Genomic DNA, 26206 nt, shown 5'->3' with positions numbered 1-26206 from the left:
CTCGAGTCCAGAGCGATTTCCGCAACTGTTTACTGAGGTTTCTCAACTTTACTTTTTATTTCTGTTAGGAGAAAAACAAGGGCAGCAGTAAAGAGTGCCAGGCTCAGTCCTGGTCTTTCTAGCTGTATAACGTTGGACAACTCACTTTAGCTCCATGTTTCAACACCATCTCTTGTAGAATGAGGATCATAATATTTATCTCCCAAGTCAAGGTTGAACAAAGCAGTGTATACGAGTGTTGAGCGGAGGCCTGCCCCACAGTGAACACTCAAAAGACACATATCTGACTTTCCTAAACCTTGTCTTTTCACATACTGGGTCAAGACCAAGTGAATACAATGACCTTGGGGGTTAATGCCCAGAGCTTCTAGGCTCTCAGTGGGTTTATACTCCCCAACCTGTTCCCATGACCTTGGCCTTCTTGAAGAGCTTCCTTCCTTGGAGTGGGTACCTGTCACTGGAATGGTGTTTAGGGCTGGGAGAGTGGCAGGAGTGGGCACTTGATTCCTCAGGTACTTTTAAGAAACCCAGGCCTTTGGGACTAAGATGCTCTTTGTTGAACTATTTTGAGGCGGCCATGTGAATTTCATGCTGATTTCTAAGGGCTGGAAAATAAGGAAACCCAGTTCTCCGGGGAGCAAATGTTTCCCTGAAAAAGCCACAGAATGAGTAAATATCAGAGCTGGAACAGGACTTAAGAATCCGCCCCTCCAAACCTGAACGCCTAACAGCAATCCACCGATAAACCAGAGAAGGAAAGGGCCTTAACCAGACCCCAGGCTCCACGTTGGTGACAGAGCCAGGGTCAGATCCAAAACCCCTGACCCTCAGGCCCCCATCAGACCCGCATCATTCCTTACAGAGGACGAAGCTGGGAGCCGGCGAGGGACCGACAGTCTGCTGGTGGGAGCCCAGGACCTTCCCACCCACAGCACCACCCTTCTGGCGTCCGGTCCAGGGCCTTTTAGGTCACCAGGCTCCCTCACCAGGAACTTTCCTCCTGGAATCAAAGAAATGCTGCTAGCTCTCTATTGATGGCCAAGGCAGTCTTTTAAATGATAACAATAATCAAGGTCTGCTCTCAGACACTAGTTGAGACCTCAAAATGGCAAAATCTTCCAAATTAGGCCACCGTAAACTAAAGGAACTAGAGACAACATTTTCCCCATTCCATCAGGCCTAAATTAGAACAGCTCTGAAGAGGATCCTGGGAGATTAGGCCAGCTCTCAGGCCTGTGGGTCTGATTTTCTTCCTCGGTCACTGCACTTCTCTTGCGATCATTGGGTGTTTATTGGGTGTATGTGTCAATGCAGCCTGGAATTTGGAATTGATTGCAATCCTTAGCCACATACAGACACCTCTTTAGAGACAGGAACTTTGGAATCTTGGCTCTCTGGTCTCATGTTGGGGAATTAGATTATGAATCAGCCAAGCTGTGTTCTCCACCCAGAGTCTATCTCCCTTCAGGGTGAAAGGGTCTAGCAGGAAAAGTCCATGATATAAGGCCTGTCTACATTACTTCCAGCCTATGTCATTAGGGCAAGAATCCACCCCTCTAAGCTTCAGTTTTGACATCCGTAAAGTGAGTATATAATGGCTGGTTTATACATTCTGCTTCTAGGAGGATTAAATCATTCATTCACTCAGCAGAAACGTATTAAATACTGATTAAGAGATATCCTAGTGAATAAGATTTGAAAAAAAGGGCAAGTACTTTGCCCTTGTGGTGCTTACAATATATCGAGTGAGATAGCCAGTTAACACCTGTTAATGAACATGTAAATAAGCAAGATATTTAGAGCCTATGATAAATAGCACAAAGGAGAAGAAAGGGTTCTGTGACAAAGAGAAACTGGAAACATTTCCTTAGGTCAAGGAAAGCCTCTCTGAGGCTGTGGCATTCAGTCTGAAACCAAAAGGAGAAGCTCGTTCTGCAAAAACCGGCACGGAGCAGCACGTGCAAAGTCACGAGGTGGGAAAGGGTCTGAAAGGAGGCAGAACAGGCAGAGGGTATTAAGTGAGGGAGAGCGTATTAAGCAGTCCAGAATCAGGCGGGAGACGGAAGCGCAGAACTCTGTAGCCAGGTAGGCCTTCCCCCGTGGCTCAGCAGAGAAGAATCCGCCTGCAGTGCAGGAGCCGCAGGAGATGTGGGTTCGATCCCTGGGTCGGGAAGATACCCGGGGGGAGGGCATGGCAACCCCCTCCAGTATCCTAGCCTGGAGAATCTCATGGACAGAGGAGCCTGGCAGGCTACAGTCCATAGGGTCGCAAAGAGTCAGACACGACTGAAGAGACTTAGCACGCACACATGTAGCATGTAAGTAGATGGGATTTTCTTCTAAGAGAAATTTGAAGTCCCGGGAGCCTTTTAAGGAGGGGACGGAGGTGAAATCAGAAGCAACAAGGGCAAGAGCACAGTGAGGAGACTGAGTGGTCCAGAGGTGAGAAGGCGTCAGCCTGCACTGGCCTACAGGCGATTCACGACCGATTTTAGATATGGGGTGTCAAGACTTGCTATTAGATTGGGTATGGGGTGGGGGAAAGAAAGAAAACAAGAATGATTCCAGGAGGTGGGAGGGGGGTTCAAGAGGGAAGGGATCTATGTATACCTGTGGCTGATTCATGGTGCCGTGTGGCAGAAACCAGCACAACATTGTAAAGCAATTACCCTCCAATTAAAAATAAATTTTTTAAAAAAGAATAAAGCCAGAAGTGAGCAAGCGAGTTAAAAAAAAAAAAAAAAAAGATGGTTCCTAGATGGGAGATCAATGGAATCAGTCATTGAACAAACATCCATGAAGCACATAGATCTGCCTTACAGGATCTGCCTTGTTGTTGATAAAGATAGGGATGCAGAGCATGCTTAGGCAGGCAGGTAGACCAGAAAATAGGCAACTGAAGGCTTTTAAATGAGTTCGGAAGATGTTAGGGAACATCTAACTCTGCTAAGGGAAAAGGATCGAAGAGGTCTTCCTCGAGGAGGGGAATGTGAGCTGAGTCTTGGAGAAGGACCAGGACTGAGGCGGAGGACTCGGGTCATGGAAGAGAGTTCTGGAGTTAACACAGTGGCAGCAATAACAGTAACAATAAGTGATATCTGTGAAGCCTTAACAGCAAGATCTGCTGTCGTTTAGTCACTCGGTCGTATCCGACTCTTTGCGACCCCATGGATTGTAGCCTGCCAGGTTCTTCTGTCCAAGGAATTTTTCAGGCAAGAATACTGCAGTGGGTTGCCATGCCCTCCTCCAGAGGATCTTCCCAACCCAGGAATTGAACCCAGGTTTCCTGCATTGGTAGGCAGATTTTTTTTTTACCGCTGAGCCACCAGGTCTTCCCTTAACAATGTGCCAGGAACTGTTGTAAGTGCAAGTTAAGGGAATTCTTTGGTGGTCCAATGGTTAAGACTCCAAGCTTTTCACTGCTGAGGTCCCAAGTTCAATTCCTGGTTAGGGAACTAAAATCCCACAAGCCGAGTGGCATGACCAAAATGATAAAATAATAATAAAAAGTACCAGTTAACTTAGTTAGTCCTCACATGAGAACTCTGTGGGGTAGGTACTATTATAATCATCTCCACGTCATGAATGAGGAGACGGAGGCACAGTGAACGCCTGTTCCATCACCTGCCCAAGGCCACACCATCTCTCACCAAGCTCCGGGGTCATGCAGTTTGACTCTAGGGCGTAGGAAGGTAGAAGCCTATGGAAGGGGAGATAAATGACATGAAAGTATTTTGCAGACTGTTAAGGACCATCCTGCAGCGGAAGATCACCACCATGGTGAAACGGTTTGGGAGACAAGGCTTCTCAGCAGTGTCTCCGGATTACTGGTCTTGGGGGACAGTGGCTGCTTGTGGGCGGGGGGCTGCCCCAACAGAGGGGACCTCTCCGGGGTAAACACTCCGTCTGACCCTGAGTCGGGAAGCAGGAGGTTGGTGTCCCAGGTCTGCCCCTGACTTACTCCGTGGTTTCAAGTGAGTCACTTCTCAGCCCACCTTCCGTGTCCCCCTCTGGAAGATGGAAGGAGGGAACGGCGGGGGGCTCCAAGGGCTTGCCCGGCCTTCCTCCCATTTTGAAAAATTGCTGTCACTATTGGTGCCCCGCTTCTTGACAAAGAAGGAATGTCTGCTTGGAGCCCTTGACTGAAGCAAAAATGCCACCTCGGATGGGAGTGGCACTTCCAGAAAGCAGGACCCACGCTAGATGAGAAGCCCATGGCTTATGTCTCCTGAGTCCACAGATCTTGAGTTAAACCCTTCTCATCACTCCCATCCCAGCCAGGACAGTGGTTTCTACCCTCCCCCTCCTCCAATCCAGCCACTCCTACCCCTTTTTCATCTGCCCGGGGTGGGGCGGGGGCGGGGAGGGGGGGCGGTGCTGAGAAGCAGTGACAGCCTCTTAGCGTGCTTCTGAGGACGCAGCCAGAAGATGCTTTTATATCCTAGCCGGTCTTGCTTTCAGTTTTCTGTGAAGCAAGTTCTTGGGGCCTTTCTGCATGTGCTGCTCCGGGCTCCATCTGTGCTACTGGTTCGGGTCCACTGCCCTGGAATAAGGGCTTCCCAGGCGGCACTAGTGGTAAAGAGCCCTCCTGCCAATGCAGGAGACATAAGAGATGCAGGTTCAATTCCTGGGTCAGGAAGATCCCATGGAGGAGGGCATGGCCATCCACTCTAGTATCCTGGAGAATCCTCCATCCTGGAGAATCCCATGCAGAGAGGAGCCTGATGAGCTACCGTCCATAGGCTCTCAAAGGGTTGGACACGACTGAGCAATTAATACTCACACTCACTCACCCTCGAAAGGGCTTCCCTGGTGGCTCAGTGGTAAAGAATCTGCCTGCCAATGCAAGAGACTCAGGTTTGATCCCTGGGTTGGGAAGATCTCCTGGAGAAGGGAATGACAACCTACTCCAGTATTCTTGCCCGGAGAATCCCACGGACAGAGGAGCCTGGCAGGCTACAGTCCAGAGGGTCGCAGAAAGTCAGACACTACTGAAGTGACTTAGCATGGACACACGCCCTGGAATAAAAAGTGTTCATCTGGATGCAGACAGAATCTTTCTCCCCATGTCTTCTGAGAAAAGACTCATGGGCCTGCAAGAGAAGATTTTCCATCAAAGCAGTACAACCCCAAGCCATCCTGCTGACATAGAATTTTGTAAACTGTAAAGTACTTTTATACATTGTTAATTCACATACTATTTTTTGCACCTCATAAAATTTCTTAACTAGTTTGGACAGGGGTAAGATTGCAAGATAAAATACAAGATGCTAGTCAATTTTGAATTTCAGATAAAGAATGAATAATAAATCGTTTTTTTATAGTAAGTATATCCCACATATTGTATAGGACATATCTATGCTAAAATATTATTCATTGTTTATCTGAATTGAGATTGTTGCTAAGTCTAACAATGCTGGACAGGGATTTTTTTTTTTTTTTACTTACATTTGCATTTTTTTTTTTTTTGAGGCATTTCTTCCTGGGCCATAAGTTTTGGCTTCTTCAGTTTCTTCTGGGGTATCTTCTCCTTTTATGCAACCTCCTCTTCTGGTTTAGGAATAATCTGTCCTTTTTCAGACAAGGTCATCTCAATGTGCCAAGGAGAGTTCAGGGATGGGTTGATCCAACTGCGAGCTCTAAGTCCTGCGCCTGCGTCTTGGGAGCTCTGTTCACCTGGACGTGCTCAATGATCAGAGACCCTACGTCCAAGCCCTTAAGTTCAGCATTACTCCCTGCATCGGGGAGCACATGCAGTAAAACTTCAGCACTCTTTTTGGGCCACCAACCCGGCGTCCAGCCCCTACTGTTTGGTCTCTGTATACCTTTGCTTCTTTATCACGACTTCCTTCAGATACTTGGGGGCTTTTCAGGTATGCATACCCTTAATGGCCTGGGCAATTTCATGAGTGTTCTTAAAGTGAACATTAAGTTTCAAACCTCCTGATTTGCATGATTTTGTGGGGTTTTCTGGGTCAAGTGAATAGCATACCATTTTTTAGAGGCTACCTTCGGCTGCTTACCAAAAAAAGGTGGAGAGGGAATATTAACCCCTTTTTGCAGGGCTGGGACTTATAGGACATGAAAGAATTGATCCAAACTCTCAGAGCACTGACTATGTCTTCTTCATTTGTTAAATTTTAGTATTTGTTTAGTTTGTAAACAGGAGAGGTGTATTCTCTTAAAGCCAGTGTATCAATTCCTTTAGTGGTGATCTGAAAGATTTTTATATCATGAAAAGTCTATTCCTCTGGGAATCTGTGCTCTGTGATTGTAGAGGTACGTGTACTGCACCCCTATGTTCATAGCAGTAGTATCCACAATAGCCAAGACAGGAAGACAGCATAAATGTCCACGGAGAGATGAATGGATAAAGAAGATGTGGTACATATACACAATGGAATACTACTCAGCCATAAAAAAGAACAAAGTAATGCCATTTGCAGCAACACAGATGCAACTAGAGATGATCATACTAAGTGAAGTGAGTCAGAAAAAGACAAACACCATATGTCATCACTTACACGGGGACTCTGAAAAAATGAACTTACCTAAAAAACAGAAACAAACTCAGAGACCTAGAGAACACACTGGTGAGTGCCCGGCGGAGGGAGTGGAGAGAGGGATGGGTTGGGAGTTTGGGGTTAGTAGACGCAAACCATTACACGTAGAATGGACAAACGACAGGGTCCTATTGTATAGCACGGCGCACCACATCCAATCTCCTGGGATAAACCGTAATAGAAAGAACATCTAAAAGAAAGTGTATACGTGTGTGTATAACTGAGTCACTTGGCTGTAGAGCAGAAATTAGCACAACATTGTAAATCAATTATGCCGCTGTGCTTAATCGTTCAGTTGTGTCTGACTCTTTGTGACCCCATGGATTGTAGCCCACCAGGCTCCTCTGTCTATGGGGACTCTCCAGGCAAGAATACTGGAGTGGGTTGCCATGCCCTCCTCCAGGGGATCTTCCCTACCAAGGGATCGAACCCAGGTCTCTCGCATTGCAGGCAGATTCTTTATCGTCTGAGCCACCAGGGAAGCCCAATAATCCTGGGATGGGTAGCCTATTTCTTCTCCAGGGAATCTGCTGGATCCAGGAATCAAGCTGGGGTCTCCTGCATTGTAGGCAGATTCTTTACTGCTGAGCTACCAGAGAAGCCCAAATCAATTATACTTCAATAAAAAGAAAAAGTCCCTTGCATGAGCAGCCCAGTCAGGGGATGGTGGGACAACCTCCAGGGTGATTCTGGACCAGATTCAGCTCGTCTGTCTCCTGACGGACATCCTGGGCTCTGCTCAGTGACAGCTCCCATACTGATGTCCTCTGCCCAGCCAGAGCTGTGGCTAAACCCAGACACGCCAAGAAGACTTGAGCTTCCGACGATGGAGGTCAGGGGTCTTGATTCCCCGCCAGGCTGACCACTAAGAAAGATGTCCTGCCGAAGAACCGGAGGCTGGCACAAGCCCTGACCACAGGTCTGAGGTTCACTCCTGCAATGTCAGGGTGCCAAGAGAGGCCCTTACAAGCATCTAAGTCGAATCCAAATAGTCTCATTTTTCCGGAAATACACACCAAGGCTCAGAGGAGGAAAGAACTTAGTCAAGCTCACACAGTAAGCTGGCAACAGGACCAGGCCTGGAACTCACATTTTCCCCAGGTTCTGCATTCCTGACTCAGACGATCAGGTTTCAGGGCAAAGCAAACGGCAGGTGGGAGGGACGCGGTTAGTCACCGGTGTGCTGGCACTGTGGGTCAGGGAGCTTTAACCCTGGCACACAATTAGCATCTTAATCCAGTCTGTCACTCCCTGAAGGCCCTGCAGGCCACCGGCTGAGGATTAGAAATAAATTCCTATCCGCCAAGGCCCTGAAATGGGAGATGAAATGGCTCACAGAGATGGTCTGATCTAGTTCCCTCAGCCGTGCAAAGTCCCCAGCATCTGTCCTGGGACCAGTTCCAAGAACCTCTGAGCCCAGGGAGCTTGCAGGTTGGCAGTCAGGCCCCACGGAGGCAGAGGGAGCTGAGTGGGCCGAGAAAGGATGGCCCGAGTGTAAGGCTGGCCCGGGGAAGCAGCAGCGTTAGCTTTCGGCCACTGACCGCTCTGCTCAGAAGCATTGTTGCTGTGCTGCTGTCCAGTCACTAGGCCGTGTCTGACCCTCGAGACCCCATGGACCGCAGCACGCCAGGCTTCCCTGTCCTTCACCGTCTCCCGGAGTTTGCTCAGATTCATGTCCATTGAGTCGGTGATGCCATCCAACCATCTCATCCTCTGCTGCCCCCTTCTCCTTCTGCCCTCAATCTTTCCCAGCATCAGGGTCTTTTCCAATGAGTCGGCTCTTTGCATCAGGTGGCCAAAATACGGGAGCTTCCGCTTCAGCATCAGTCCTTCCAATGAATATTCAAAAGGGCTCAAAAGTATTATTTACAGCCATCTCAAGTCTGTCTCTGTGAGTTTCTGCTGAATGGGTGCAGTCTGTTCCTTCTGCAGACTTGGGTAGAGGAGGAAGCCCAGTTCACCCGGGAAATGAAACTGCTGAGTGAGACAGGAAGCCTGCTCTGCATTCTGCCCACCCAGGGCCCTCTCCGCTGGCTTACCCCACTTAGGAGAAGAAGGAGAAAGCCGGGTAAGGAAGAGCAAGGGCGGCTCCGTCCGGGGCTCTTGGGTGGATCCCCCTGTCGCTGTCAGGTCTGAGCAGAGAACAGGACGGCCTTTGACCCTGCCCTCGTGGAGCTGATGTTCTGATTAGGGAGTTAGACAGTCTGTGGCTAACCAAACGAAGAAGATAGTTTGAGAAAGTGATATTCGCTCAGTCACGTCTGACTCTGTGACCTCATGGACCGTAGCCTGCCAGGCTCCTCTGTCCCTGGGATTTCCCAGGCAAGAATAACTGGAGTGGGTTGCCATCCCCTTCTCCAAATTGATAGTGCTAAGAAGAAAATAGAGGCTGATGATGGGATAGGCAAGGCCCCAGGCAGCATGACCACTTGGAAAAGGTGCCCACTGGACTGAAGGCTGAATGAGGACACGGGGGCACCGTGGGGAGATCTGAGGACAGGGAACAGTGCACGCAAGGTCTCTGGGGCAGGAACAAGCTCAGTGCGGTTGAGGAATAGAAAAGCCAGGATGGGCAGGACGTCATGAATGAGGGGGGAAGTGGGCGGAGATAAAACCAGAGAGGTGATTGTGTACTGCACTGGAGTAAAGATTAAATCATGGAGGACTTCCCGAGTGGTCCAGTGGTTAAGAATCTGCCTGCCAATGCAGAGGACACGAGTTCGATCCCTGGGTCGGGAAGATCCTGCATGCTGCAGGACAATTAAGACCGTGCACCTCAACTCCTGAAGCCTGCGCACGCTGCAGCCCGTAACCAGGGAAGCCACGGCAACGAGAAGCCCGGGCACCGCAGCTGGAGAGCAGCCCCCGCTCTGCAACTAGACAAGCCCGCGAGCAGCAGTGAAGACCCAGCACAGCCACAAAACCAGAGAAAATGTTTCCAAAAAGATTAGATCAGGGTGCTGAGTCCACTGCCGGAGTACCAGCGCCCCGACACAGTAGGGATCACAGCACCGTTGTGGGAAGAACTGTGCAATGCGGCTGGGATGGGTTCCCCAGGCAACTCCATCCGGACCTGCGGCTGTGTTTTCAAGTCCAACAGGAAACTTCCCAATTTCTGTCTGAGCCCAACAACCCAGAGGGGGCCTGGTCTGCAACTGTCCTGGGGGCACTTCGTTCCTGCGGGAGCCCCACAAGTCAGAGGCAGCAGACAAAGAAGCTTCGTTTTAAGAGCTTTTGTGAAACGCTGGACTCGGAGCTTCACTTTTTCCTGGGGCGCCTTCCCTCGCTTCAGCGTCTTCACCGGGACTCTTCACCTCCTTTCCCCATCAGATCGGCTCTCAGATCCACAGATGATGAAATCATCCACCTTGGGGTGTAAATGGCACTCTGCCCTCTCCTATGTTTTATCAAGAGTCAAAGTCCCAAGCTAAAGGAATGCATTTGCAGTTGTGTAATTGCAGTCCTCGGTTCTCCAGGTGGGGGTGGGGTGCCTGTTGAGTCAGCAGGCCGATGGCAGTCCCTGCCTGGAGCGTGGGCTCCTCACTCCAGGGCGCGCATCTTGCCCCCTCCACCATGTTGCCTTGTTCTGGGAAGATACTGATTCCCGCTCAACACAGGCCTTTGACTCTTGGAAATTCACGGGAGATTCTAGAGAGCACCCAGTTCGGTGCTAACTGCTGAGGTACGATTCTAGCAAAGGTAGTTGTGAAGGGGGGTGATCCTGAATAGGCTGATGGTCTGAGGACCATCACCAACCCTATGGACATGAATTTGGACAAGCTCCGGGAGACAGTGAAGGACAAGGAAGCCTGGCGTGCTGCAGTCCATGGGGTCACAAAGAGTTGGATACAATTTGGTGACTGAATGACGACAACAAAAAACTGAGGACTGGGATATCAGTGGAAGATATTCTCATGGAAAAGAAAAGTCCAGCCCCTTCCAGAAAATCCTGCCTGGCTCAGCAAACTGTCCTGTTACCTCACTGGCACTGCTTCTGTATTTCTTTTCCATTTCAGACCAGGAAGGACACACGGGCAGTCTCCACGCGCTGGCTTTATCAGAACGATCTAACCTTCAGGAAAGGCCAAGAAACTCTATTCCTGCCTTTGCGCTCTCAATCTGCTTCCAGGAATTTATCCCAAAGAAGTACTTCTAAAGATTGTTTAAAAATCTTGTTTTAATAAAGGTTGATCGTATATATAATGTCAGGTAGAGCTACGCAGGCACCACATGACAGCTAGATGAAGAAACTCTGGCCCATCCCCTGGAACGAGTACTATGAGAAACTGAAAAATGACAAGTATAACTCTTGTCCAAACATAGAAAAGTATACATGAAGGAACATCCAGTGAAAATGCTTGAAATTCAAATTATATAAGTCTATCAAGTTTTTTTCTTTTTTTAAAAACCTCCTCACTGTGCTCTAGAAAGGCCACCCCCTGGGCTCTGGATTTGACCCTGCCCAATGCGCTAGTTTCTTCTTTTTTTTAATATTTATTTTTAAAATGTATTTGGCTGCACCAGGTCTTCACTGCAATACTCTTCTCTTTTAATTGTGGCATGCAAAGTCTTAGCTGTGGCATGGGGGATCTACTTCCCTGACCAGGGATCGAACCCGGGTCCCCTTTATTGGGAGCTTGGAGTCACAGCCATTGGACCACTGGGGACGTCCCTAGTTTCTTCTTGCTAATGACTGGATTCAGAGAGACATTTCCCAGTGTGAACCGGGCCTCATAGCAAGGGTTTTCTTCCAGGAAGAATAAAAAACAGCCACTTCCAATCTCAATGTACACTTGGCTCTCTGAATCTCCAAGTTCCCAATCCTCGGATATGGAGGTGACTGGAGGCCTGTAGATGAAAACTGCAAGAGCTGAAGAAAGATTTTTTAAAAATTGAAATAAAGCCTGTCTTCTTTTTTATGGGTATATATGTCCTTAGAAAAGACCCTGATGCTGGGAAAGATTGAAGACAGGAGGAAAGGGGGATGACAGAGGATTAGATGGTTGAAAGGCATCACAGACTCAATGCACATGAGTTTGAGCAAGCTCCGGGAGTTGGTGATGGACAGGGAAGCCTGGCGTGCTGCAGTCCATGGGATTGCAAAGAACTGGACATGACTGAGAGACTGAACTGAACTGTGTCCTTAGATAATGGATTGATAAAAATAATCCCTGTGAAAATGTTTTCTAACTTTTAAGTATGCTTTGATATAAAATTTTGATTCCCTTTCTTGAAAAAGTAAAACATCATTTTAATAACTGCTAATTGCTCAATCCTGCATTAGGTGGCTGGGATAGGAAAGTGAGTGTTTGCTACCTGGGAGTCAGAAGAGTGGGGATAGAATCTTGACCTGGTCTTTCCCTTCTCAGATTACTCTGGGAGTTGGGATGCAAAGAAGGAATAGCACGTGCTCACATGCAAAGGATGGGAGGTCACTTTCTCAGGCAAGCTTGTCCTGGACCGGGGAAAACTGCCCCTCTGGCTCAAGTGACCTGTCCTCCTGAAAACTGCCCTGCACCCCCAAGTAAGAGCCTTAACTGTATCAGTTAGAGTTAGCCACAAACAACAAAAATCTACTGCAGATCATTTAATAATAACAACTATTGTTATTTTCATCATTGGTGTCATAGCTGTTACTTGAGGACACTGTGCTAGGTCTGGTGGTAAGGGTTTCCCATGCATTATTTTTTGTGGTTTAAAATTTTTCTCTATTTTATTTACTTTTGGCTGTGCGGGATCTTTGAGGCTGTTCGGGCTTCTCTCTAGCTGCAGCGTGGGGGCTTCTCATCACAGTGACTTCTCTTGCTGCGGGGCACAGGCTCCAGAGCTCAGGCTCACTAGCTCTGGCTCACAGGCTTAGCTGCTCTGTGGCATACGGGATCTTCCAGGAACCAGGATCAAACCCGGGCTTCCTGCATTGGCAGGTGGATTCTTTACCACTGAGCCACCAGGGAAAGTGAAAAGTGAAAGATGCTCAGTCATGTCCAACTCTTTGCGACCGCATGGACTCTACTGGCCTTCCCACTTCAAAGCGATTTCCAAAAATTGGGCCTGAGGTGGCTGCTGACATTCCCAAGAGCAGAACCGTGGAGCTAGATTCCCAGCAGCCACAAGAGTTGGCAAGAAGCAAAACTGCTCTCATGGCCTCAGGAAACATCTGCAAGTCCTCAAGGAGGCAAGACCCGTGACTTTATCGCCTTTCCAGGGGAGATAGTGGGCCGGGCCCATCTGCAGTGATTGGACAAACACGCTGCTTTTACTTTCCAGGCTGGGTTTCTCCAAATGGAACAATTCACTCCTAACTACATTTTTAGGACAGGGCACCTGGGAGCAGACCCCAAACTTGGCAGTGGGGTCACAGTCCTGAAATCAAAGCTACCACCTTCCTTCTAGAGCTCACATGCAATGATGGGGACAGCGACAAGCAGCGTTTGCAAATCTAGGTGACTGGTCAAGAGAGGGGGTGTGCAGAAAGGAGAAAAGTGTGAACTCTGAAGTTGGAAAGAACTGTTTCCTCACATCCTGGTTGTGTGACTTCAGGCAAATTTCCTAACCTTGCTAGGTTGTTTCTTCATCTGAAAGAAATGTGAACAATGGTATTTGTGTTGCATAATTCCTGGGAGGATGAAAAGGACAGAGTACATCAATACTTAAAACTGCCTAGCACTTCGTGGGGGCTCACTGCATGATAATGACTAACATCAATATTATGGATATTATTGTAAAGACTCTAGGAGTGGCAACTATGAGTGGTGTTTTTAAGCAGAAAACAGAAGGGACTTTTAATCTGGGTTTCGACATGTAAGTAGGAGTTTGTTGAATGACTGGTGGGCAAGAAGGGTTTTCTAGTTAGAAACAACAGTCGGGGCCGCTTTGTGAAGGAGCGTAGGATGTTCAGGCAGCAGGAGAGGACCAGTTAGGAGCCACTGAAACATTCCCATTCAGAGATAAGCCAACTGGCTGGGGCAAGGTGACACTCTGAAATCCCCTTTCTACTGTCCTCAAATAAAGGACCCTAATTGACTCTGTGTAAATTCATAGACCAGCGTTCTAATAGTCCGTGCAATCTGAAGTGAAGCAACCTCCATGCCTCCGGCTGGCCAGTCTACAGAGAATAAATGAAGCTGAGAACTGCCTCCAGGTATCCAAGCCTCTGGTTCACCTTTTCTGGAGTTACGCTGGCTTGGGAGCCAATTTCCTCACTGTATAACCTTGGCACTTGCCTCTCTACCCTCTCGGTCTTGTTATCTGAAAAAAATATTATTTTCCTACTATTCAGTGGAAATAATGATACACTATGTAGAAGTCCTTACACACCATCTCAGCTCCGGACACACAGCAGGTACCCTGCTTTCAAGAGAAAGGGGCTGCTCTAAGACAAGAACTTATTATAGGATCACGCAGGATGGACATACTCCTGGGGAATTCTTGATATCTCCACCATTACAAACAGAGAAAAAGACTTCCACCAAAATGGTATATTTTATTTTTTTAATGACTTTTTTTTTTTACATGGACCATCAGAAAAGTCTTTATTAAATTCGTTACAATATTGCTTCTGTTTTATGTTTTGGTTTTTTGGCCAAGAGGCATGTAAAATCTTAGCTTCCTGACCAGGGATTGAACCTGCACCTCCTGCATTGGAAGGTGAAGTCTTAACCACTGGACTGCCCGGGAAGCCCCCAAATGGTATAGTTTAGATATTGTTCTGCAACTTTCTTCAAAGAATAATACATCATGTCAATAGAGATCGTCCTCTTCTTTTTTTAGTTCAGACACAATTCACATCCCATAAAGTTCACTCTTTTTTTTAATTTGTTTTTTTTTAATTGGAGGATAATTCCTATTCAATGTTGTGTTGGTTTCTGCCATAAAACAACATGAATCAGCCACAAGTTTACATATATCACCTCCTTCTTAAGCTTCCCTCCAACCTCCCCTGCAAGTTGCTTTATTTTTGGTCCTGCCGCGTGACATGTGAGATCTGAGTTCCCTGGCCAGGGATCGAACCTGTGCCACCTGCCGTGGAAGCCCAGAGTCCTAACCATTGGCCTGCCAGGGAATTCCCAAGTTCACTCTTTTAAAGTGTACAATTCAATGGGTTTTAGTATATTCACAAGATTGTACAACCATTATTACTATCTAATTCCAAGACAATTTTATCATCCCCCAAAGAAACCCGTGCTCATTTGCAATCATTCCCATTCTCCCCTCTTACCACCCCCAGTAACTACTTAGCCTTTTTCTGTCTCTATGGATTTGCCTATTCTAGATATTTCATATAAATGGAATCATCTAAGGCCTTCTGTGCCCGACTTCTTTCACTTAGCATACTATTTTCAAGATTCATCTATGTTGTAGCATGAATCAGAACTTCACTCCTTTTTGTGGTTGAATGAGAGCCCCTGGTATGGATGTTATATCACATGTTGTTTAATTGTTGTTGTTGTTCAGTCACCGAGTCGCATCCAACTCTTCGCAATCCCATAGACTACATTTTGTTTATCTATTCATTATTTGATGGACATTCAGATTGTTTCTACTTTTTGGCTATTATGAATAATCCCCATTCTTTTTAATGCATAGTATTCTACTGTTTGGATGTAACAGAGTTTATTTAAGCACTTATTACTTAAGAATAGTTCTGGTCTAGGAACTTCTCTGGTGGCCTAGTGGTTAAGACTCTGCTCTTCCAATGCAGGGGGCATGGGTTCAGTCTCTGGTTGGGGAACTAAGATCCTGCATGTTACACAGCATGGCAATAAATAAGAAAGAAATTTTAAAAAAATTAATAGGTCTGGTCGTTCCCATTTTTGGCTAGTACAAAATGGTAATGCAAAAAAAATGTCATCACAACATCCTTCTGGTCTTCCATAAGAGGTAGTCAAAACTTACCCCATTTCCTAAGGAAATTATTCAACTGAAGCAAAAAGTTACATTGACAAATATATTGATTGAAGCAACTTTTACAGTAACACAAAATGGAACTTCTTAGAGTCCATAATAAGGAGCTATTTTGACAAATTCTTTTATCTGATGAAATAGTATACAGTCAGCAAAAATGATAATTATGAAGGCAATGGGGCCCCAAGTGAATTGCTAATGATGACCTTCAGTTAAAACAAGTACAACAAAATGCAGAATGGCATCACTTGCCCACACTGGTTCTCAAAATAGCGAGACATGGGGCTGGGAAGCACACCCAAGCCCTCTGGCCTCAGGTGTCCCATTTCTGCCACATCACCGAGATAAACAGGACCTCGGCTGCTTTTATTAGGAGCAGGCTGTGGACCACTGCTATCTCACACCACTGCGGCTGCCACGAGAGGACCACTCACGGGAGGAGGGAGGGCGTTCCTCCCAAGTGACCAGGGGGCAGCAGTCACACTGCCTTCCCTGGATACGAGGTCCCTACTCCTCAGGTTGTCAGAGGGTGGGTCATAGCTGGCTATAAACCCGTGATGAGAATCATGGATCCAGGCCTTCTCGGGGCTCTGGGACCAGTCATTCGTGAAGGTAGTGGGTGACGTGCTGTGATGGCAACATGTGACCCCCCAGCTTCTCCTGTGCTGGGCTGGGGGCTCTTGCTTGCCTTCAGTATCCGGGACAAAGCCGGCTCTGTGCTGCCCGATGCCGCGCTGTCCAGAGTGGTGGCTGCACATACATTCAACTGCAGCGACTGTGTGTGCGTTCAACCCAACCGACCATGTGACTCTTTCAATGTATGCTTCCCACTGTCATAATCACGTATCCTACAATCATCGCCATTAAGGATACACAATGGAGCTACAGAACAGACTCCAAGGGGGAGGAGCAGTGGGGGAGGGATGGATTAGGAGCTTGGGATCAGCAGATACAAACTGCTATATATAGAATGGATAAGCAACAAGGTCCTACTGTATGGCACAGGGAACGCTATTCAATATCCAGTGATAAACCATAAAGGAAAAGAATATGAAAAAGAATATATACATTTGTATTGGATTGGTCAAAAGGTTCATTTGGGTTTTTCCACAACATGTTATGGAAAAACCCAATCTAACCAATACACCTCAATACAGCCCAATATAACTGAATCATAGAAATTAACACAACATTGTAAGTCAACTATACTTCAGTGAAATAAAAGTTTTTTAAAAAGAATACACAATGCTGCAAAACCAGTGATGACTATGCAGCCTTCAAAACACTCGTGGGAAAAATTTAGCCCCTATAGAGGATGTTGGCTGCGTGTGTGTAGTTGTGACCTTTTTAAATTTATTTTTTAATTGGAGGAAAACTGCTTTACAATGTTGTGATAGTTGCCGCTGCACACCAGCAGAAATCAGCCGGAATTGTACATACACAGCATCCCTTCTGAGCCTCCATCCCACCCCTCTAGATCATCAGAGTGCCTGGCTGGGCTCCCTGTGTCACATAGCAACTTCTCACCAGCTATCTAGCTTACACATGGTCGTGTATAGGTGTCTTTGCGAATTTCTCCATGCATCCCACTCTCTCCTTCCCCCACCGTGTTCACAGGTCTGTTGTCTACTTCTAAGTCTCCAGTCCTTCCCTGTAATTGTTATTTTTGTTTGGGGTTCTATCAATGCACTTAGATTATATTGATTATCTATGATATCTTAGATTATAAGTAATAATAAATAACAACAGATTACAGGTATTATTTCTAAACATCCTAAGCTTAAAATACACTAAATATATAATTTTGGGGAAGTCAAAGTTTATATGAAGGAATAGAAAAGACCAATACTTTATGGTATTCTGTAAAATGCACGGTAGCTTCCAATCAGCTCCATGAACTGTGAACTGACCTCCAAACTGTCCCCAATCTTTTTTGTAGGGGGAGGGGGGTTGAAGTGTTTTTAGGGTCACAGCTAAGCTGCTACAGCAAAGAGACTCTAGAGGGGCCTAAACATGATGAAATTCATCTCTTAAACACAGATCAGGCAGGGCTTCCTTGGTGGCTCTGCGGCAAGGAATCCACCGGCCAAGGCAGGGGACACGTGCTCAGCCCCTGGTCTGGGAGGATCCCACATGTCCCGGAGCAGCTACCCTGCGCAGCGGAGCCCGGGCGCTGCGCGCGCGGCGCCCACGGGCGGCAGCGACGCCAGCCCGCGCGCCCCCAGCCCCGGCTCCGCGAGGGCGGCCACCGCACGGAGAAGCCCGCGCACCGGCTAGAGCAGCCCCCGCGCACCTCAGCTACAGAAAAGCCCGCACAGTGACGATGGCCCAGCACAACTGAATATAAAGACGTAAATAAAACTGTAAAGAAACCAAACAAACGGGTGAGGCAGGCTGGGTTGATGAGGTGGCCCTGCTGTGAGTAGCCCAGGGCTCCCGGTTCCTCCGCCGTCCCCTAGGGGGTCATCATCTGCTGAATCAAAGCTGGGTTGCTACTCTGGGGAAAGAGGAAGGAGCCAACATCTAAAACAAGGAGCTCAAGACGGAGCTGACTCAGAAAACTTGCACATCAGTTCCTTTTATATCCTACTAGTCTGAACTGAATCACGGCCACATCCAGGCGCAAGGCTCAGAAACGGAGTCTCTGCTCTGCCCAGGAAGAGAGAGAGGAGGGATTTGGGGAAAGAAAGAGTGATCAGCTAGAGAGCTTTTTTAAATTTAAAAAATGTATAACAATGGAATTATATCATAATCCTGTAACACAGCTGCTGACATTTCTCCATGGTTTCTTTCACATTTGATATGTACACATCTTTTTGCAAAGTTGTGAAAATAGTGTCTATACAATTTTACACTCTACCGGAATAAAGCAACACGATTAAAATAAATGATATACTATTTTTCATCTGAAACATTGGCAAAGATTTTTTTTAAACCACAGTAGCCAACAGTAGGGAGACAGTGGAGAGTCACACTCTCAAATGTTACTGGTAGGAACGTAAACGTGTGCAATTTTTCTGGAGGGCAGTTTGGTGATCCATCTCAAAGGCTATTCACATTTAAGGAGGAAAGTTCAGAGATGTGGATATCGATTTATGTGGGTAAACAACAAAGTCCTACTGAATAGCACAGGGAACTATACTCAACTATCTTGGGATAACCTATAAGGGAAAAGAATACGAAAAAGAATATATATGTGTGTATAACCGAATCACTATGTTGAACAGCAGCAATTAACAGCATTGTAAATCAACTGTTTCAATAAAAATTTAAAAAAGCTTTGAGATATCTAAAAAAATCATGCTTTTGTAGAACACTTAATAAATAATATGAAAATTCAGATAATATAGCAACACTGAGAGAAACACATTGCAAAAGAGTGTATACAGTCTGTGCTGATGAAAGTAATGAATAAATAATCTATAACAGCCTGGAAGACCATCTTTCGTATTACTCTGAGGAACTGCGCTGGAGAAACATGGGTGTCAGCAGAGTTGTATGTCTTGTCAAAACCAAAGAACATCAAACACATCAGGGAAGTATTTCTCTCAAGGTTTCAAAAAAAGCAGATCAACACACACACAGTGATTCTGTACGATCTTGGCACCTGGGAAGGAAGTCTTATCATCAAAGAAGGACCAGCATTGGTGTCCCAGGAAGAGGCATTTAGTCTTTTATTTTGAAAGTGACACTCTTTCCTTCTGGTCAATGTGCCCTTTTCTTTATTAAGTAAAGCAGATGTACAATATATGTTTGATAGGCCACCTATAAGCTCTTTCAGTTTGCATAAAATTCAAGTTAACTCATGTGTAAACCAGAATTATTTCCCCACAATGCAATATGTGAAAATTTCTTTTAGTATCTAATTCCAATTTTTTTTCACTTAAAATTATCTAGAGACATAAAAAAGGGCTTGAAGAATATTCACCAAAATGTTAACAGTGGTTCTTGTGGGTGAGTGGTGTAAGCTGTGATTTACACATCCTTATTTCTTCTCTTTAGTATTTTTCAAATTTTTGCAATGAATGTACATTATGTTGGGCTTCCCAGGTGGCGCTAGTGGTAAAGAACCTGACTGCCAATGTAAGAGACATAAAAGATGTGGGTTCGATCCCTGGGTGGGGAAAATCCCCTGGAAGAGGAAATTGCAATCCACCCCAGTATTCTTGCCTGGAAAATCCCATGGACAGAGGAGCCTGGTGGGCTATGGTCCATAGGGTTGCAAAGAGTCAGACACCACTGAAGTGACTCAGTACACATGCACATATGCTATGTCTAATTAAGGTGTTACTTAAAACATTGAATCAGATGTTGTTGTTCAGTCATTAAGCCATACCTGACTCTTTGCAACGCCATGGACTGCAGCACTCCAGGCTTCCCTGTCCTTTACTATCTCCTGGAGTTTGCTCAAATTCATGTTCATGGAATCCATGATGCTATCTAACCATCTCATCCTCTGCCACTCTCTTCTCCTTTTGCCGTCAATCTTTCCCAGCATCAGGGTCTTTTCCAATGAGTCAGCTCTTCGCATCAGGTGGCCAAAGTATAGGAGCTTTGACTTCAGCAATCAGTCCTTCCAATGAATATTCAGGATTAATTTCCTTTAGGATTGACAGGTTTGATCCCTTGCAGTCCAAGGGACTCTCAAGAATCTTCTCCAGCACCACAATTTGAAAGCATCAATTCTTAGACATAGAGAATCCTAACACATTCGAGCAGGAGGGATCCTCAGCAACAACTCCCTCACATTTCTGAAAACAATTTGATCTCTAACAACTTATTCCATGTTGAGGTGACTACAAAACAAAATGTGTCTGGAGGAGTCAAAATAACATAAAACACACACGCACACTCACCCCAAACTTCCAGCACAACCAGTGCTGACCGGGAAATATGCACTGGGAAGACAAACATTGACATTGGCAGAAATGCGAGATGGGAGCTTCAATCGTCCATTTAAAGACTGTTGGTCAAGACTTTCCAGGTGGCCCAGGGGCTAAGACTCCACGCTCCCCGTGCAGGAGGCCTGGGTTTGATTCCTGGTCAGGGAATGGGATCCCACATGCTGCAACTGAAAGGCACCACAATGAAGGTTCAAGATCTCATGTGCCCCATCGGAGTCCCAGCACAGCCAAATCAATCAATAAATATTTAAAAGTAAAACAAAGATCTATTTGTGAGTACCTGCTATATGACATTTCCAACACACCAATCACTGGAGCCTGGCAGGCTACAGTAATCAGTAGGGATTTCTAGTAATCAGTAGGGAACAGATAGGGTGCTTCCTCTTCTGGTCTTACAGTATTTAAAGACCACTAATTATTGCCGAGAGTCTGTTATACACGATACATTTCCATAGCCAGCGGTCTGCCATGTTATAGCAACAGGATTAATCCCCACTTATGGAGTTAGGTCCCAACAGCTCTGCATGGTAACTAGGCACTATTTCTAATCTTACTGCAATACTATGACAGCTATGGCTGACCCCAGGTTACAGACGAGACCACTGAGCCTGAGAGAGATTCAGTGAATGTCCCAAGATTACACAAAGTAGCAGAGCTGCTTTCCGATGCATGTCTCTCTGCCCTTAAGCCTAGAGTCCTGTATCCTACACAGAGCTTCACCCTCCAACACCAGTTTGTACCTAACCAGACTGACTGAATTTACTGGGATGTGGCCCAGGAGTCTTCTGTTGCTTTTTTTTTTTTTTTTAATCAGTTGTCAGGTTTATCTTGAAATTAGTTGTCAGAATCCTCTGCTCTTAATAAGATCTTTATATATGTCATAACTGAATGCCTGCTCAGTCATGTCCAACTCACTGCAACCCCATGGACTACAGCCTGCCAGCCTCCTCTGTCCGTGGAATTTTCCAGGCAAGAATACTGGAGTGGGTTGCCATTTCCTCCTCCAGGGGATCTTTCCAATCCAGGAATTGAACCCACGTCTCCTCCTGCATTTGCAGGCAGATTCTTTATCACTGCACCACCTGGCAAGTCTGTATATACTTCATATCTATGCCAAAGTTTAGGACCGTTGCCTGGAAACCTATGTTTCAACCTTCCAAGGAAAGGAATTATCCCCAAGCCCTAGTGGCTCAGATGGTAAAGAGCCTGCCGGTAAGACAGAAGACCTGGGTTCAATCCCTGGGTAAGGAAGATCCCCTGAAGAAGGGCATGGTAAACCACTCCAGTATTCTTGCCCGGAGAATTCCACAGACAGAGGAGCCTGGCAGGTTATACAGTCCATGGGATCGAAAACAGTCGGACACAACTGAACCACTAACACTTTCAAGTGCCAAAAAGAAAAAAAATTGTATATGAGGCATTCAAATGTGACTGGGACTGGACATGGGACTCCGGGGTTTCCTAGGCGGCACTAGTGGTAAAGAACGCACCTACCAATGCAGGAGATGGAAGACTCAGATTTGATCCCTGGGTTGGGAAGATCTCCTGGAGAAGGGAATGACAACCCACTCCAGTATTCTTGCCTGGAGAATCCCACGGACAGAGGAGCTGGCGGACTGCAGTCCATGGGGTCACAAAAAGAGTCGGACATGACTGAAGTGGCTTAGCACGCATGCATGGGGGTTTAGGGGACAGAGTGGTCATAAAACTGTTTAGAAAAGTGAAATTTGAGAATAGTCCTGAGTACTGAGAAGAAGCAGAAACAATACAGATCTGGAAAGTGTGTTTTAGGTACATGGAACCATCAGAACAAAGACTCCAAAGGACAAAAAACCCTGGTACCCTCAGAATACAGCCTGGAGGCCTGTGGGATTGGTTGATGTTAGCTTGTGTAGAATGCTTTGTATTCAAGTTTTCCCATCACTCAGAACAGGGTGATGTCAGTCACTCACGTTCACAAAATATTAACTCCAATGGATATAGTTCCCAAGAATTTGTCAAAAGATGTCTAAAAGTTCTTTGTTTTCCTGGCTTCCACATCAGCAAACTCCTTTCCACTTTTCTGTAGTTCCTATTACCTGTAGAGTTCTCTTATGATGTTCAGAACGTGATTTTCAAATCTCGACTACCCGTTCAAAGAATATTAAGTGGTATTTATTGTTGTTTTTGTTGTCAGTAAGTTGTGTCCCACTCTTTGCGACCCCATGGTTGATGGCTTGCCAGGCTCCTCTCTCCTCCTCTGGTTTTAAATCAGATCAAATAAAGATGGGGTCCCTATTAAGGTCGTAAATTAACACTAGGTTTTCTCTGCATCTCTCTCAAAATCCATTCTGGAGAAATTATTTAAGCAAAATGAAAAGACAGAGTTGAGGAACTTATAAGAAGACTGTGGGGAGACAGAAGTCTGTCTGGACCTGGTGTGAGGAGCTGGGCATGCGGAGTGGGTACCTCCAGCCTGGAGGAAAGGCTGATGGGGGGAGCAGAGAAAGGATAAGACAGAGGAGAGGGCTTTAAGGTCGAATATTGCCTCCCTTAGGGGTTGTCTTGGGATAAACACTGCCTGCCCCTTCCCATTAGAAACCTACAGCACAAGCTTATCAGGACAGCAAAAAGCCTCAGTGAGGAAAAATCTGGAACCAGAGATTACATATCCCAGAGAGACTGCCTCCTCCCAGTCTGACTATTTAAGGACAAATCCCGTACCAGAGGATTAGTCCCACCTAAGAGCTGGGATTAAATCAGAGGGAGCGAGGCTGATTCGGCAGTCCTGGGGTTCAGTGACCTGAGGCTTGTCCCCTCCTCTCTCCTTAAACCCAAGGGACAGACATAGGCTAGAGCCTGCTCTTCAGCCTCTCCCCCTAAAAGCACGGATGTACAAGGAGCTGCTGTCCCAGGGGGTTGGGAGCTTCTAGACCAAACTAATGAGCCACCTGAGAAATGCAACCTCGGTAAAAGGAGGACAAACATCTACCATCTGAAGCAAGGTGACTGGGGGAGACTGGCCAAGAATAAGCTTGGTAAATATACTTAGGAAAATAAGGCATTTGAAAGGATAAAGCAAGAACAGGAAACGATTTTTACAACTTTAATGATGTATAATTAACATATATACATGTTGAAAGTGTCCCATTTGATGAGGTTTGATATAAATATACATCTGTGAAACCATCACTGTAAACTTAAGATCATAAAGATCTCCATTACCTCCCCTCAAGTTTCCTCCTGCCCCTTCTACTCCATCCTTCCCTCCACTTGCATCCCCAGACAACTGCTGATCAGCTTTCTGTCTCTCCAGGTTAGTTCTAGAATTTTGTATAAATAGAATCATATAGTTTACATTCTTTTTGTGTTTTGCTTATTTCACTCAGCATTATAATTTTGAAGCTCATCCACGTTACTGTATGTGTTGAGTTTCTCCTTTTTATGACTGAGCAGTATCCCACCATGTGGATATACCTCAGTTTGTTTACCCATTTAAATACGGTGGTGAAGATAATCCTAAAACTTTGGCACATTGAGTCCACTTCTTCTAAATCACTAATCAAATCAAGATTGTCCATGTCTGTGACTTCTCACAGAATATCTTTCTCTATGTTATTGAGAGCACTGTTTATGCAGCATTTCTTTTTTAAAAAATTAATAAAAGAATTAAATGCCTTTACTGCTGAGCTCTAAAATCAGATTTGCAATTATATGTGATGTTAACTTACTCTTTTGGTCCTTTTTCTTATGATGGCAAAATGTACATAAATTGCCATTTTAACTACCTTACATTATATAGTTTGGTGGCATTAATCACATTTTCAGTGTTGTGAAACCATTACTATTATACAGTTCCAAAATTTTTCATCACCCCCAACAGAAACTCTGTATCCATTAAGCAACAACTTCTCATTTTCTCTACCCCTCAAGCCTCCAGTAAACTCTTATCTACTTTCTGTCTCTATGAATTTGCTTCTTCTAGATATTCCATATCAGTGTAATAATATATGCCATTTGGGGTCTGGGTTATCTTACCTAGCTTATGTTTAAGGTTCATGCATGCTGTAGTAGGTATCAGAATTTCATTTTTATTGCTGAATATTATTCCACTGTGTGTATATGCCATGTTTTGTCACATATTCCTCTGTAGATGGCCTTTCAGGCTGTTTCTGCCTTTTGGCTACTGTGAATAATACTTCGATGACTACTGGCATACAAGTATCCGTGCGAGTCTGTTTTCAGCTCTTTCTGGTATTTACAGAAGAGCAAAACAGGACAGGACCATGTGGGTCCTTCCCCCATGCCCTCTGCCTGCCTTTTGTCTGTGGGAAACTTCAGTCAAAGACTAAGTTTAATCAGAGAAATGAGAACATGTGGAAATAAAGGAAAACAGTCATTAAGCATAGTCAAGGACCTTTAGTTTCTCCTCAAGGGCTATACATAATATTCTGAGCCATGTCCTGTGAGCTGTCTTAAAGATGCTGAAACACCAGGTGGAACAAGTTAGCTACATGATGACCAGACTATACGCTAGACATGAGCTGCTACAATTCCAAGATTTGGCCTCAAAAAAGTGCGAACACATGGACCCTGGAACTGATGATTAACTGCACCTGAAGAATCAAGATGCCGCCGGTCAGCCCACCGCTGACCAGTCTGAAGATGGCTGTCAGAGCTGACTGCGGTTTCTGCATGTAGTACCCCCTCCACCGCCAACTCCAGGTATAAAAGCTCTCACCCGCTGCTTGTCGAGGGGACGGGGATAGGCCTTTGGATGGATTCCGCCTTCCTCCCCAGTTGCCGGCATCGGAAACAAAGCAAACTGTCCTTTCTCCCACCCTGGCCTGATTATTGGCTTTTGGGTAGCAAGCAGCCGGACCCCACACCTTTCAGGAACAAGAGTGGAACTGCTGGGTCACATGGTGGTTCTATGTTTAAATTTTTGAGGACTCACCAAAGTGTTTTTCATAGGTGCTATGCCATTTTACATTCCTACCAGTGATGTCTGAAGGTTCCAGTTTCTCCAGCAACTTCTCAACACTTGTTATTTCTTATCGATAGTAGCCATCCTAATGAGTATATGGTAGCGTCTCCCTTTGCTTTTAACTGATATTTCCCAAATGATTAGTGATGTTGAACTTCTGCTCATGTGCCTATTGGCTATTTGAACAGCTTTTTGGGGGAATATCTATTCAAGTGCTTTGTCCATTTTTAAATTGGTTGTTTGAATTTTTGTTGCCGAGTTGTAAATGTTGTTTCTATTGTAAATGGAGTTGTCTTCATTTCCTTTTAAGATTGCTCGTTGCTAGTGTGTAGAAATACAACTGATTTTCGTGTGTGGATTTTGTATCCTGAAACTTTGAACTCATTTATTAGCATTAACAGGTTTTTGGGGTGAGTGAATTCCTTAGGGTTTTCTAGATACAGTCTTCAAATTTAGTTCAGATGGCTTTTATTTCATTTTTTCCCTGATTGTTCTGGCTAGAACTTCCAGTACTACATTGAGTGGAAGTGTCATGACGCCTTTATCTTACTCCTGATCTCATGGGAAAAGCTTCCAGTCTTTCACCATTGAGTATGAGGTTACCCTTGAGGTTTTTTTAAATTAATTAATTAATATCTTTGATTGTGCTGGATGTTTGTTGCGGCTTTCTCTAGTTGCAGCGAGTGGGTGCTACTCTCTAGTTGCTTTGCCTGGACTTCTCCTTGTGGGGGCTTCTCTTGTGAAGGATGGGCCTCGGGTGTGGGGGCTTCCCGTAGACGCGGCTCTCGGGCTTAGCTGCCCTGCAGCACGTGGGATCTTCCTGGACCAGGGACTGAACCTGTGTCCCCTGCATTGGCAGGCGGATTCTT

The 26206-nt window shown here is 45.7% G+C and overlaps 1 protein-coding gene across 1 annotated transcript in view; it reads left to right on the top strand.

Moving 5' to 3' along the window:
• The first annotated feature begins 17279 nt into the window (after positions 1–17279).
• The window catches only part of B3GALT9 (beta-1,3-galactosyltransferase 9), a 56716-nt gene continuing 47789 nt past the window's right edge, over positions 17280–26206 (top strand). The window contains exon 1 of the mRNA XM_043927289.1: positions 17280–17818. The gene's annotated coding sequence lies outside the window, so the exon portion shown is untranslated. The remainder of the gene's footprint in view (positions 17819–26206) is intronic.

Source organism: Cervus elaphus, chromosome 16 (genome assembly GCF_910594005.1).
Source record: "Cervus elaphus chromosome 16, mCerEla1.1, whole genome shotgun sequence".
NCBI lineage: Eukaryota > Metazoa > Chordata > Mammalia > Artiodactyla > Cervidae > Cervus > Cervus elaphus.
Note: the sequence above shows the minus strand (reverse complement) of the source record. Positions and strands in the feature narration are given on the sequence as shown.